Source organism: Marmota flaviventris, chromosome 1, assembly GCF_047511675.1.
Source record: "Marmota flaviventris isolate mMarFla1 chromosome 1, mMarFla1.hap1, whole genome shotgun sequence".
Taxonomy (NCBI): domain Eukaryota; kingdom Metazoa; phylum Chordata; class Mammalia; order Rodentia; family Sciuridae; genus Marmota; species Marmota flaviventris.
In genome coordinates, this window is record NC_092498.1 from 101,434,999 (window position 1) to 101,441,826 (window position 6,828).

The window sequence follows — 6,828 nt, forward strand, 5'->3', positions numbered from 1 at the left end:
TAAAACCATAAAAGCAATTTGCACTTGATAAAAGACAGGAAATTTTTAAATTTTTCTTATGAGCTTATGCTTTAGATACCTTGGCATAGTAAGTCATTAATGTTTGGTATCACCAGTGGCTATGAGAGTTTTTTAAAATAAGAGGGGGTTCAATAATGGCTTCCTAAACAGAATTTTAAATGTCTTCCTCCTTCCCCACCCAATAACAGTTCTACCACACTTCAGTGTCATAGAGTATAAATTTTCAACAGTTATCAGTAATTAAGATGGTCTCTAACAAAACTCAAAACAGTTCTTAAAATTTACTTGGGTACTTTTGTCCTATTTCATGTATTAACTTGTCTTGGATTCAATATGACACAATATTAGGCAAATGGTAATCATTTAATATACAAGGATTATTTCTTTCTTGCTTCAAAAGTGACAAGGGTTTAGCTGGGCGCTGTGGTGCATACCTGTGATCCCAGCAGCGTAGGAGGCTAAGACAGGAGGATCTTGAGTTCAAAGCCAGCCTCAGCAATTTAGCGAGGCTCTAAGCAACTCAGCAAGACCCTGTCTCTAAATAAAATACAAAATAGGGCTAGGATGTGGCTCAGTGGTCTAGTGCCCCTGAGTTCAATCCCTGGTATTTAAAAAAAAAAAGTGTTTTACAAAACTCAAGAGGAAGAGTTGGAAAAATCACCTTAGACATATAAAACTCCTGGTGATATTATTGTGAGCAGTGTGCTACTAAACCACTCCTTGTGCATTAAAAGAATTAACATAGCAATTTGCTTTGTACATAATTTCAGCCTGATGTAATTGTAATGTTGGAGGGTGTGATTTGTGACAAATGGGTCTGAGTCAAGGACAAGATTGCCTTGATGAATAGGCTTCACTGAGTTAGTTGCCAAAGAAGCAAATATGGAGGACTCACTATCAGGGCTTATATTCAGGATTTCTAAGGGCAGACTTCCCAAGAACACCCTCATTCTAACCAAGTCTGTGCTCTACACAGCTGAACTATGGATGGGAATTAGGTATTTTCAAATCAGCTCTAAAACTGATAGAATTGCTTGTTTGAAGGTAATTTTAAGGGCTAAAGGTCATCATCCAAGTTTATTCTCAACAGATAGGCTTTGTTTTTCTTAGAAACCCTCAACACTGGAATGGTCTTTCTTTCTTTCTTTCTTTTTTCTCCTTCATATGACAGATGACATTTATAATCACAAATATTCTGCAGATTTCAGAATAAAAAATGCATTCAGTTTAGCAATGTCTTTCTCCCCTGCTCAATGAAACAAGTTAAAACTATTACAATGTAAATCCATTTTAATTTGTACTGAGAAAGTAAATTAATTACAAACTTTAATCTATTTTTGGATGCAACAAGTTAACTGCTAAACATTTCAGAACCACTCATTCACTATTCTGAATTATAGGAGGATAATGGCACAGAGATAGATTATATCTTCAAAGGAAAAGTGCTTTTGGCACATAGTTCAAGAGAATTTACATGAAAAATCTTATCAAGGAATCCTATTTTGAAGTGCATCAAAGCTAGATGTTAATCACTGGCCCATTTGTACTATTTGAATAAAATTAATAATTCCCACATCCTTGATAGAAAATTGAATTTGTTTCTCAAACTGGTCACCTAATATAGTAAGATTTATAACCTAAGATGAAATTTAGACTACTGAATTATTTGGTTATATAAAAAATATGCTGATAAGTTATACTTTATTCTCATTAAAAAATATAAACAAACAGTACTTAAAAGCTAAGAATCCTGACTCAAAACTATTTCCCAGGCTGGAGATGTAGTTCAGTGGTTAAGCACCCCTGAGTTCAATCCCTACTAAAAAAGAAACAAACAAACAAACAAAATAGCCTATAATTGAAGCTACTTCCCTGCACATCTTATATGATTTAAGGCACTACTTTTGTTCTCATCAAGTTGAATTAAAACATTAATGAAATTCCTTATTACAATAATAGTGAACTAGGTTTTGGAGATCGCCTCTCTTACCAAAAACAACAATCTGTATACAGTATTTAAAATAGTTTTCAATAGTGTTGAAAAAATTATAAAATAGTAAGAAGTTGCCAACTCAAAAATAAAGGAAAAATTCACCAAAGGAGGTGCTGGGCAACCTAACAACATACAAAAGAATAAAGTTGGGCCCTTATCTTACAACATGCACAAAAATTATGTGCATGTTAGATCAAAAAACTGAAACGTAAGAGTTAAAACTATAAAAATATTTTTAAAAACATAAGAGGGAAAGCTCCATGACATTGGATTCAGCAATAATTACTTGGATATAACACCAAGAACACAGGCAACAAATGAAAATAGATCAATTTGATTGCATCAAAATTAAAAACTTTTATATAAGAATATCATTGACATAGTAAAAAAGTAATCCATACAGAGCTGAGAGTTGCAGTTCAGTGTTAGATCACTTGCTATCATGAACGAAGGCCTAGGTTTGATTCCCAGCATGACAAAAATAAATAAATAAGTAAAGGCAACCCACAGAACTGGAGAAAATATTTGCAAATTACATATCTGATAGAGGAGTAATATATGGAATATATCAAGAACTCCTAGAGTTCAACAAAAAAAAAGGAGGGGGGGGGAGACCTAAATAGACATTTCTCAAAAAAAAAAAAAAAAAAGGGAAAGAACCTAAATAGACATTTCTCCAGAAAAAAGTTACTACTGCTGCATAACAAATTATAGCACTATGTGGTGGCTTGAAAAAGTGTTTTATAGTAATCATGAATTCTGTGGGTCAGGATTGTTAGAGAGAACACAAAGGAATATACAATGTCTCAGGCTACAAGTACTAAGACAATTCAACAACTAGGGATAACTTAATGGTTGCATTGCCTTTTCTGACCTAGCTCAGTTCTCATGCAGTACTTTTAACACATTCCATTGTCCATAAGCTGGTCATGAGCCTGTGTAGGCTCAAGAGATAGAGATCCCTCCTCTCAGTGGAGGAGTATCAAGGTTACAGACTATAAGAAGCAGGAAATTGGAAGTGCTTTTCAAAAGTGGGACTTTTTTTTTTTTTTTTTTTTTTTTTTTGGTTCTAGGAATTGAACCCAGGGGATTTAACCACTGAGCAATATCCTTATCCCTTTTTAAAACAGTTGAGTAGGGCCTTGCTAATTTGCTGAGGCTGGCCTTGAACTTGCAAACCTCCTGACTCAACCTCTCCAATGGCTGGGATTATAAGTGTGCACTACCACACCCAGCTGAAAGTGGCATTTTTTTTTTTTTTTGTACCAGAGATTGAACTCAGGGGCACTCAACCACTGAGCTACACCCTAGCCCTATTTTTTGTATTTTATTTGGAGACAGGGTCTACAGTGAGTTATTTGCAGCCTTGCTAAATTGCTGAGGCTGGCTTTGAATTTGCAATCCTCCTGTCTCAGCCTCCCAAGCCACTGGGATTACAGGCATGCATCACCGTGCCCAGCATTTTTTTTGTTTTTGTTTTTGTTTTAAGATGTTCATTTATTTATATGCGGTGCTAAGAATTGAACCCAGTTACTCACACATGCTAGGCAAGCACTCTGCCACTGAGTCACAACCCCAGTCCCAAAGTAGCACTTTTTATAGTGCATAACAACCATGTTCTTAACTGGATCTGAAAGGTCTGAGGTAGTTTGCAATACCATTCAGAATCTGGAATGGGCAAAGGAACAAAACCTTTTTAGGCTATATTTCCTTTATTTACATTCATCTTCTGGAAACCATCAGGTAGGATTCTCCATTCTATAGATAATAGTAATAGTAATAATAATAATAATAATAACAACAACGTGTGTGTCGTAAATTCTCCATCATGGCTGCTGCCAACGGTGGCAAATTCCATCATAAACATCACAATGGATGGTTCTGGAAAAAAAGGAAAGGATGCTCACAGGGTATCATCCTATTCTCATGGACTTTCAGTAGTCTTCACCCCTCTCGGTTGCCTAATATTATAGACCCAACCCAATCAGACCTTGGTTTTCTAAGGTCTTATTAAAATGTTCACAACACATGATTTACATAACTTACAAGTAAACCTACACATTTTTCACATTCAGATGGGAAAGCTGCAAGTCTAAGAACAAGTTTACAGAATTTGGGGAGAATATAACTGGGATGATGAATGTTGGGGTGCCATTCAGAACAAATATTAATTCTGTGTCATGTATACTTAATCAAACGTACTTCTAATTCTGCCAATTTCAGATGGTTTAGAGAAACTACAGTGGAACTAAGCTGGAAAAATCAGACTATGAAAAGCCTTTGCAATGTTAAACCTTTCAGAATCAGAGTCCTGAGAACAGAGACAAGTCAGAGGGATAGTCTCACTGGACTAAACACCTCAACCTACATTAGCTACCAAAAGATAATGATGTTTTAAAGTGGTACAATTATTACAGGGCCTTTGAACAAACAACACTGCTCTAAAAGCCTAAAAATTTGCCAGGGAATTTCCATTAAGTCTGGTTATCTTTTGTTAAAAATAATAAAGTCAGTACTGTATCTTTGACAAATATTTGGTTGATACAAAAAGAAAAATCAAGAATGCTTTCTCTTTGATTTATGCACTAGGTAAATGTATAAAACTGTCAGTTTTATATATTTACAGATGCATTTTTTAATGCATTTGCAATTTATTTACAGAGAAATATTCTAGTAAAATTGGCATAACTGGTTAAATATTATTTGGAAATATTGGTGCAGTACTAATTTTAAGTACTTTATTTCAATAATTCAAGTCAAATTTTCATTTTGAATAAAATTTCAATGAACCCAAACAACTTGGGCTGAAACAACCCAATAAACATTTAATGAATAATCTTCCCTGCTAACACATTGCCTAAGTAAATTTTTCCAGAGGTACTATGATCTGACTAGTGAGTCAGGCTTTGTATCTTTCAATAAATTAGAGAAGGGGAAAAGGTGGGGAGGAGAAGGTGACAATTACATTTAATCCACACCAGGCTGCCATATGTCACTTTTTGTCCTTTGCTGGTTCATTGATTATTCATGAATTAACTACCTGAAAAGTGCTACATTTATCTTTACAGCCACAAAGCTATCAATTCGTTTCCAAGTATTCATAGCCTTTGCTTTCAATGAAACAGAATTTTGGAGCAAAAAGGCTCTGTTGTATATGACTCTGTCCTCTACTATAATACAAGTATAAAAAACTACATACAGTATGGTGAGTTTCCATGTTGACACTAGCCTGTGTCTTACTGTTATTTTTTAAAGACTGTTATATCAAAGGAAAAGTGAAACAGTCTCAGCTTTTGGAACCTTTGGTTTCTCAGAATTTCCAGAGGCCCCAAATCCTATTCCTTCCCATTTCTTGTTATCAATGGTCTTACTGTTTTCATTTCTTTTCTTCTTTTATACATGCTTGTTTCTGGAAGCCTCCTCTACTATTAACTTACCTCCTCAAAGCTACCGAGTTCTGACCATTGCTTCCCTAGGATGCATTACATCAGCTCTAGCTGGGAATCTGTCCTGGAGTTTCCTTTCCCACCCCCGGCCATCACTACGAAAGACGCCAATTTGTTTGCCAGCATCTATAGAAGACATATTTTTTTTAAAAGGCATAAAACAGTTTCATCATATTGACAAAGAAAGAAAATAAGCTTATCTAAACCATTTTAGAGTGATTCCTAGATGGTTTTGAGCTTAAAGCTACAACCACAAATTCATCAAATTTGAACTGAGAGAAGAAAGTTTGGTGGGGAAAAATAAATTTGAAACATCCCTGCATTCTAAATATTCCTTGAATAGCTTGAAGAATTTAAAAAAAGAAAACAGTAAAATTTACATTCCAAAATTACTGACATTTCAAAGTTTTAAGAAAAAAGAAGTAAATTGAATTTAATTTTCCCTCAACAATAATTTTGTCATCAAAGTTCAAAACACATGATAAAAGTCCTTTAGTGACTGAGGCTAAAGATCTACTCCAAAGAGAAAATAGCACTTCATTCCAACATATCATGTATATCTGTTTATTTTACTTCAATTTATCTTTTGAGGATACCAAAACCTAAAAATCTCCCTATAATTCAAGAATGTGGCTGAGACCTGTACCTCTATCAGCAAACAGGAAAATGAGGCAGAGACTTGATATTTCAAAACTCTACTATGATGTAAGACTAAGTCATCAAATTCCTAAAGTAATTACTGGATGAGGTCAATGTTCATACCTATGAACACAAAAGGTAATAATTCAAATACAGGCTTGAATATTTTTATGATTTTAAAAAACTTTTAATTGAAGAGGGTTTTCCATGTCGGTAGATAGTTGATTATCTACTTCCACAAGTCCCTAAGACTTTTTAAGATTATTTACTTTCATTAAGTCCCTAAAATGTTTGTTTCTTCTGTGTTCCATAACTTTTTCAAGTACATTATCACTTGTTCAGTCTTCTAGAATAAAAACCTCTTCTACCACATTGCCTTCATCCATTAGGATTAGGTTCAACTGCACATACAACAAAAACAAAAAGATTAACAGACAAACCCAAGAGCCCACACAAATTAGAAATTGATTGTGTTCTCACAAAAATGAAGCCCAGATGTAGTCAGGCCAGTTTTTAATAGCTCATAGTGAGCTTCTTTTCATTTTGATGACCTGCCATCTCAACGTGTGCCTTCCAATTTAAGATGGCTGCTTTAGCTCTTGCTAAAGGAAAGTTCAGTAAAGCAGGGCTCAAGCCTTTTAATAACACTTTCTAGAATTTAAACACAATGCTTCCACTTTCATTTTACTATTCTGACATAGATGGCTGCTCTAGCTACAAAAGGAACCT